At 37.5% G+C, this 8,700-nt stretch overlaps 1 pseudogene; it reads right to left on the bottom strand.

The window, feature by feature from the left end:
* Positions 1-7,225: 7,225 nt before the first annotated feature.
* LOC707549 (PRELI domain containing protein 3B pseudogene) lies at positions 7,226-8,279 on the bottom strand (annotated as a pseudogene).
* Positions 8,280-8,700: the final 421 nt, after the last annotated feature.

Raw genomic sequence — 8,700 nt, 5'->3', positions numbered from 1 at the left:
CAATGGAAAGGGATCTCTCTACCATTGTGAGATAAACATATACTTCTTTTTTTCTTCCTGACAGTTCAGCAGGTAATCACTGAATCAAATGCACACACACACACACACGCATGCACAAAGAGAGAGAGAGAGAAAGAGAGAAAGAGAGAAATTCACAGATAAAGCACATATCATGGATGTAGAGAAACATTTTCCTCAGTGTGCATTAACATTGCTCCCATATATATTGAAGATAATCTTTGACTTTATTATTCCAAGAACTTCAGCCTGGCCACCCCACAACTATTACTTACACTCCTGCTTAGAAATCCTTCCCGGAGGCCTGTTGGTGTTTAATTGTCCCATTTATGCATCTTTTTTAATCATCACAGCCACATGCCTCAATGGCCATGCTTTGGGTGCCACAAAGAAATAGTAAAGCATTCATAAAATCTTTGCCCAGTCCAATGTCCTGAAGAATTTCCCTTCTGTTTTCTTCCAGTAGTTTCACAGTTCGAGGTCCTACCTTTAAATCTTTCATCCATTTTGAGTTTATTTTTCTATGTGATGAGAGATAGGGGTCTAGATTTATTCTTCTGCATATGGATATCCAATTTTCCCAACTCCATTTATTGAAGAGGCTATCCTTTGCCCAGTGTATATTATTAGCACCTTTGTCAAAAACTGGTTGGCTGTAAATACGTGGATTTATTTCAGATTTCTTTATTCTGTTCCATTGGTCTATGCGTAAGTTTTTCTACCAATACCATGTTGTTATGGTTACTATAGTTTTGTAGTATTACAGATTTTGATGTCAGATAGTGTGATGCCTCCATCTTTGTTCTTTTTACTCAGGGTTTCTTTGGCTACTTGGGGTCTTTTGTGGTTCCATACAAATTTGAGAACTGTTTTTTCTATTTCTACGAAAAATGTCATCAGTATTTTGATAGGGAATGCATTGAATCTGTAGATCACTTTTGGTAGTATGGTCACTTTAAAAATATTAATACTTCTAGTCCATGAACATAGGATGTATTTCCATTTTTTGTGTGGCTTTTTCCATATCTTTTATCAGTGTTTTGTAGTTTTCATTGTAGAGATCTTGTGCCTCCTTGGTTAAACTTATTCCTAGGTAACATTTTTGTAGCAGGGACAATTTGACTCTCTCTTTTCCCATTTGGATGTCCTTTGTTTCTTTCTCTTGCTCTGGCTAGGACTTCCAGTAGTGTGTTGAATGAGAGTGGTGAAATTGGGTATTCTTGTCCTGTTCCATTTCCTAAAGAAAAAGACTTCAGCTTTTCACCATTCAGTATGTTAGCTATAGGTTTTTCATATATGGACTTTATTATGTTTAGGTATATTCCTTCTATGCCCAGTTTGTTGAGGACTTTTATCATGAAGGATGCTGAATTTTATCTAATGCTTTTGCTGTGTCTATTGAGATGCTCATGTGGATTTTGTCCTTAATTCTGTTTATGTGAGGTATCATGTTTATTGATTTGCACATATTGAACCATCCTTGCATCCCTGGGATAAATCCCACTTATCCTCATGTGTTATCTTGTTGATGTGCTGTTGGATTGCATTTGCTGGCATTTTGTTGAGGATTTTTACATCTATGTTCATCAGGGATACTGGGCAGTTGTTTTCTTTTTTTGTCATGTCCATGTCTGGTTTTGGTATCAGAGTAATGCTGATCTTATAGACCAGGGGGTTTAGAATAATTCCCTCCTCTTCAATTTTTTGGAATCGTTTGAGAAAAATCGGTGTTAGTTCTTCTTTAAAGATTTGGTAGAAGTCAGCATGAAGCCACCTGGTCCTAGGCTTTTCTTCACTGGGAGACTTTTTACACTACTGGTGGGAACCTAAATTACAAGAGTCATTACAGAAAGCAGTATGGAGATTCCTTAAAAAACTAAAAGTAGAACTACCATAGGATCCAGCAATCCCACTATTGGGTATTTATCCAAAGAAAAGGAAATCAGTATATTGAAGAGATATATGCACCCTCATGTTTACTGCAACAACATTTACAATAGACAAGATGTGGAATCAACCTGTGTCCATCAACAGATAAATGGATTAAAAAATGGTATATATACACAATGGAATACTATTCAGCTATAAAAAGAATAAAAGTCTATCATTTGTAGCAACATGAATGAGCTGGGAGGACATTCGTTTAAGGGAAATAAATCAGGCACAGACAGACAAATACCACATGTTCTCACTCATATACAAGAGCTAAAGAAGCTGTTCTCACCCATATGTCCATATGTAGGACCTTAAAAAGTTATGCTCATTTAAGTATAGAGGAGAATAATGGTTACTAGAGGCTAGGAAGAAGGATAAAAGAGGTTGGTTAATGGATATCATATTACAGCTAGATAGGAGGAATAAGTTCTAGTAGTCTGTAACACTGTAGGGTGAATATAGTTAACAATTTATTGTATATTTTTAAACAGCTAGAAGAGGATTTTTAATGGTTTCCAATACAAATTAATGATAAATGTTTGAGGTGATGGATACGTTAATTACCCTGAATTGATCATAACATATTGTATATATCAATATGACACACAGTGTGTATCAAAATATCACACTGTCCCCATAAATATGTACAATTATTACATGTTGATTAAAAAATAATAATTTTTAGGCCAGACACAGTGGCTCATGCCTGCAATCCCAGCACTCTGGGAGGTCGAGGCAGGCAGATTACTTGAGGTCAGGAGTTCAAGACCAGCCTAGCCAACATAGTGAAACGCTGTCTCTACTAAAATTACAAAAATTAGCCAGCATTGTGGCAGGCGCCTGTAATACCAGCTACTCGGGAGGCTGAGGCAGAAGAATCGCTTGAACCTGGGAGGCAGAGGTTGCAGGGACCTGAGACTGTTCCACTGTACTCAAGCCTGCAAGACAGAGCAAGACTCTGTCAAACAGACAAACAAACAAACAAACACACACACAAATCATAGAAATACCAAAGCATTGAAAACACTTATTTCTTTCCTATTACAATAAATCATTTTCTTAGGGCATTTCAAAGACTAGCTTTTGTCAGTAGTAGAAGGCAATATGAGGATGTATTATCCTCCCATTTAGACCACTTCTCTATCTCACCTGAGGGTGGGGTGATGGAGATGAGAGGAGAAAAATGAAGGCTTCAGCTCTTCTTCTGTATGTTGTGATTTTGAATTTTAACACAGTTTTATATTTTAATATATTTACTTAGCATTATAGCATAAACACTTTCCCATGCTATAAAATAGAATTTTTAGTAGCTACAAAATATTTCATTGAATAGATATACAATGACTACTTAACTCTTCCCCTATGTGTACATTAGGTTTCCCTCCAATTTTTCATTATCTTAAATAAGGCTGCAATAAACATCTCTCATATATAACACTTTCCTTACAACTACTTGCTGAGGATGGATGCTTAAAAGTAGAACTGCTGGGCCAGGCACAGTGGCTCATGCCTGTAATCCAGCACTTTGGGAGGCAGACAAAGGCAGATCACATGAGGCCAGGAAATCAAAACTAGCCTGGGCAATATGGTGAAACCTCGTCTCTACTAAAAATAATTAAAAAAAAAAAAAATAGCCAGGTACAATGGCGTGCTCCTGTATTCCCAGCTGCTCAGGTGGCTGAGGCATGAGAATCCCTTGAACTCTGGAGATGGAGGTTGAGGAGAGCCAAGATCGTGCTACTGCACTCCAGCTTGAGCAACAGAGCAAGATCCTGTCTCAATAAATAAATAAATAAATAAATAAATAAATAAAATCAGTTTAAATAAAACTAAATAAATAAATAAAAGTAGAACAACTAAACTGGTGCTGTAGCATGTGCCTGTAATCCCAGCTACTTGGGAGGCTAAGTCAAGAGGATCCCTTGTGCCCAGCAGTTTGAGACCAGCTTGGGCAACATAGTAAGATTCTGCCTCACAAATATATATACCTTTTAACCAGTAGGGGTTTTTTTGTTTTGTTTTGTTATGCTTTGTTTTTGAGATGGGATCTCATCATGTTACTCAGGCTGGACTCCAATTCCTGGCCACAAGTGATCCTCCTGCCCCAGCCTCCCAAGTACCTGGGACTATAGTCACATGTCACTGGGCCTGGCTTTCTTTTCTAAATTCTTTTTTTTTTTCTATTATACTTTAAGTTCTAGGGTGCATGTGCACAATGGGCAGGTTTGTTACATATGTATACATGTGCCATGTTGGTGTGCTGCACCCATTAACTCGTCATTTACATTAGGTATATCTCCTAATGCTATTCCTCCCCACCGCTCCTCCCCACAATAGGACCTGGTGTGTGATGTTCCCCTTCCTGTGTCCAAGTGGTCTCATTGTTCAATCCCCACCTGTGAGTGAGAACATGCGGTATTTGGTTTTCTGTTATTGCGATAGTTTGCTGAGAATGATGGTTTCCAGCTTCATCCATGTCCCTACAAAGGACACGAACCCATCCTTTTTTTATGGCTGCATAGTATTCCATGGTGTATATGTGCCACATTTTCTTAATCCAGTCTGTCATTGATGGACATTTCGGTTGATTCCAAGTCTTTGCTATTGTGAATAGTGCCGCAATAAACATACGTGTGTATGTATCTTTATAGCAGCATGACTTATAATCCTTTGGGTATATACCCAGTAATGGGATGGCTGGGTCAAATGGTATTTCTAGTTCTAGATCCTTGAGGAATCTCCACACTGTTTTCTACAATGGTTGAACTAGTTTACAGTCCCACCAACAGTGTAAAAGTGTTCTTATTTCTCCACATCCTCTCCAGCACCTGTTGTTTCCTGATTTTTTAATGATTGCCATTCTAACTAGTGTGAGACAGTATCTCATTGTGGTTTTGATTTGCATTTCTCTGATGGTGAGTGATGATGAGCATTTTTTCATGTGTCTGTTGGCTGTATGAATGTCTTCTTTTGAGAACTGTCTGTTCATATCCTTTGCCCACTTTTTGATGGGGTTGTTTGGTTTTTTCTTGTAAATTTGATTGAGTTCTTTATAAGTTCTGGATATTAGCCCTTTGTCAGATGAGTAGATTGCAAAATTTTCTCCCATTCTGTAGGTTGTCTGTTCACTCTGATGGCAGTTTCTTTTGCTGTGCAGAAGCTCTTTAGTTTAATTGGATCCCATTTGTCAATTTTGGCTTTTGTTGCCATTGTTTTTGGTGTTTTAGACATGAAACAAATGCAAGAACACACCATGCTCATGGATAGGAAGAATCAATACTGTGAAAATGGCCATACTGCCCAAGGTAATTTATACATTCAATGCCATCCCCATTAAGCTACCAGTGACTTTCTTCACAGAATTGGAAAAAACTGCTTTAAAGTTCATATGGAACCAAAAAAGACCCCGCATTGCCAAGACAATCCTAAGCCAAAAGAACAAAGCTGGAGCATCATGCTACCTGACTTCAAACTATACTACAAGGCTACAGTAACCAAAACAGCATGGTACTGGTACCAAAACAGAGATATAGACCAATGGAACAGAACAGAGGTCTCAGAAATAACACCACACATCTACAACCATCTGATCTTTGACAAACCTGATAAAAAGAAATGGGGAAAGAATTCCCTCTTTAATAAATGATGCTGGGAAAACTGGCTAGCCATATGTAGAAGGCTGAAACTGGATCCTTTCCTTACTCCTTATACAAAAATTAATTCAAGATGGATTAGGGACTTAAATGTTAGACCTAAAACCATAAAAACCCTAAAAAAAAACCTAGGTAATATCATTCAGGACATAGGCATGGGCAAGGACTTCATGTTTTCTAAATTCTTTTTTTTTTTTTTTTTAAAGAAAGTTTTTACTAATAAAAGTTTTTCTTAATCCACATATCAACTTTAGTATTAAATAGTCCCAGGGTTTCATTTATGAACACTTATTCCAGTTTAGTTCTCTTAAATTTATTTGTTGTGCATTTATGTTTAAAAAGGTAACTGCACTGGAAAATGAAAATTTATAGAGTTTTATCATTAGGTCAGAGTTTAAAAAAAACCCAAAGGATAAGGATTTTAAAATCTCTATCATTAGGGCATTACATCTTTTTCAGAACAAGGATAATTTGCAGAAATTGTACAAAGCAGATTTTCATCAAGTATCAATTATTTAGCGATATTTTATTTAGCTGAAATGTTATTTCACTTGTAAAAACTATCTCTGGTTACAAAAAAATAATCAGAAACCTTATTAAATTTAACCTGCTTTTACAAATGTCCTAAGAAGTCTTAAGCTAAACAATGTTTAAGTAGGAAAACGATAATTTAAAAATAGTTTGTTATACTATTTCTGTGGTTTATGTACATATATTAACTGGTCTCTTTGATAGGAAACATGACGAAGTTTATCACACTAAGCACTGTAAAATAAAGGCAAGAGCTAATCTTCTTCTAACAAAAATACTCTATGCAACAATTGCAAATGTCAAAGCTATTTTAGTGGTTAATTGCCTGCTACAATATATAAAACAAAGTACATTTACTAGATTGTTTTTCAGTTTGCAGCTGCCATCCTGACATCCCAAATAAGGAATTCCCATAAGTAAAACCTGCAGTGCAATTCACGTAGTGGTTAGTTTCAGGCCAAGCCTCCCCCTACCATTATCTTTGTTCTTCCCCACCACCCCCAAATCCTGCAGTGGTACCATATTATTAAAAGCACTAAGTACCTGGGGTTTATGCCTCAGAGCAAGACATCATTTGAGTAATTTCAAATGAGGTACAGCTCCTTCATGTAAAAAAGATGTTTTGTGGTCACAATTACTTCAAAGAGTAATTATATTCAAATAACCTGACATATGCCTTAGCAATTACAAAACCATGATTTTGACACATGGCAATTTTTAAGTTAGGCAAATGTGAAATGCTAAAAGATGTGAACAGCTGTTCTTCTGTTTAAGTTAGAGCGCTGCAAAACTCAGGTAATTACTTTATTTTTTTCGGTTAACATAACCAGCCCACGACACAGCATACTAAATCACAAAGTACAAATCCAAGGAAGTTAATACCTTTACTAAGTCACAAAACTTTGGCAAATCAATACTGTACTCTTTTATAATGAAACCATACTTTTGTTGGAGTCATGTTACTTCAGTGATAATTTTTCACTCCAAAAATATTTAACTACCAAATCAAAACACTGGTTTTTAATGGTGGTTTATAGCAGAGTAAGGTATTTAACACAAAATATATTTTAAAACTACACAATTTCTCCTTTTAAGTGAGCTCCCTTGTGCAAGCTGTTGAAGTGTACAGCAGCAGGGCAATGGGTGTCTATAGGAGGTGGCTCTGCTCTGTTCTGGGGTTGGTCCAAAGTCAGGTGGAGTTCCAATGTATGAAAAGCTGGAAAATTCTACCTTAAGGAGACTGAATATCAATACCAGTTTCCAAGAAGTTCTTGTTCAGTTTTCACAGAAATACTGGAACCCTCAAAATCAAGATAGTAATTTCAAACAACATTAATTTCAGATGATCCCTTTTATTTAGAGGCCCTGCATCTGTTTAGATCAAGTCACATAGCCTTACACCTACTTATAAAAAAACAAAAAACAAAAAACAAAACCCCAAAATATAGTTGTATTTTTTAAATAACAAATAAATATATAGTCAGCTTGGAGAGACCTGGAGTACTCGATGTTGTCTACCAACTGTCATGATCACTTCTCTGCAAACGCTGCTGCTGCCATTGGAGTCCTTATGGTTCCTCTTGCTGAGGCTGTCAGTTCTTCAATCTCAGCATTTAATTTATGTATTACCCATTCCATTGCTTCTCGGCCTTTACTAGCATTTGAGGATATCGTACTTGCCATCAGTCCTTCAAGGTAACTGCTGAGGCTAACGCCTTTCACAGTGATTATGGCTTCTTGAGTCAAAACAGTTTTGTCTGGATCCTGAGGATGTGGTTTGTATATCAGTCTCTCATCTACTGAAACCATGTTTGTAAATGAAGTATTAGTAGATTTAAGTTCCATTGCTTTCTCTACAGGATCAACTACAGAATGTTCTTGCACATATGTTTTCATTCTTGCTGCACCAATAAGAGACTTCACAATGGAAGGCAGTCCCCACGCTGTGCTGAGAAGTCTGTGGCTGTGCAACTTTCCAGAGGGATCTATATGTCTGTCCAACACATCAACTCCAACCACACTTGGGTTCATAGGGTTTGGGTATTTCTGCATTGCAGCTGTTGTAAGTTTCCCATGGGTGGTCAAAGACGTGCTCCGAAGTCCAGATCTTCATGGTGCCGGCACCCTGAGCGATGTCCGGGTAGCGCCTAAATTCTTGATAAATACTGGCAAACACCTTTCTCTGAAAGATATTTGTACATTTAGACCTTTACCAGAAACACATGAGACTGGATGTCGGTGATTTTAAAACCAAAAAAATGATGTGATCAGATTTTTTAAAGGTTATGTCTGACTTCGTGTCTGGGCCTAATTAGATGGGGGGGTTATGGTAGTCCAGGTACAGAAGGTGAGGGCCTGGTAAGAACTAGAGGGAAGGTGCTGGGCCCAGTGGCTCACGCCTATAATCCCAGCACATTGGGAGGCTGAGGTGGGCAGATCACTTGAAGTCAGAAGTTTGAGACCAGACTGACCAACATGGTGAAACACCGTCTCTACTAAAAATACAAAAATTAGCCGGGTGTGGTGTTGGGCACCTGTAATCCCAGCTACTCGAGAGGCTGAG

Source organism: Macaca mulatta, chromosome 12 (genome assembly GCF_049350105.2).
Source record: "Macaca mulatta isolate MMU2019108-1 chromosome 12, T2T-MMU8v2.0, whole genome shotgun sequence".
NCBI classification, from domain to species: Eukaryota; Metazoa; Chordata; class Mammalia; order Primates; family Cercopithecidae; genus Macaca; species Macaca mulatta.
This window is presented reverse-complemented; position numbering and strand designations above follow the sequence as displayed.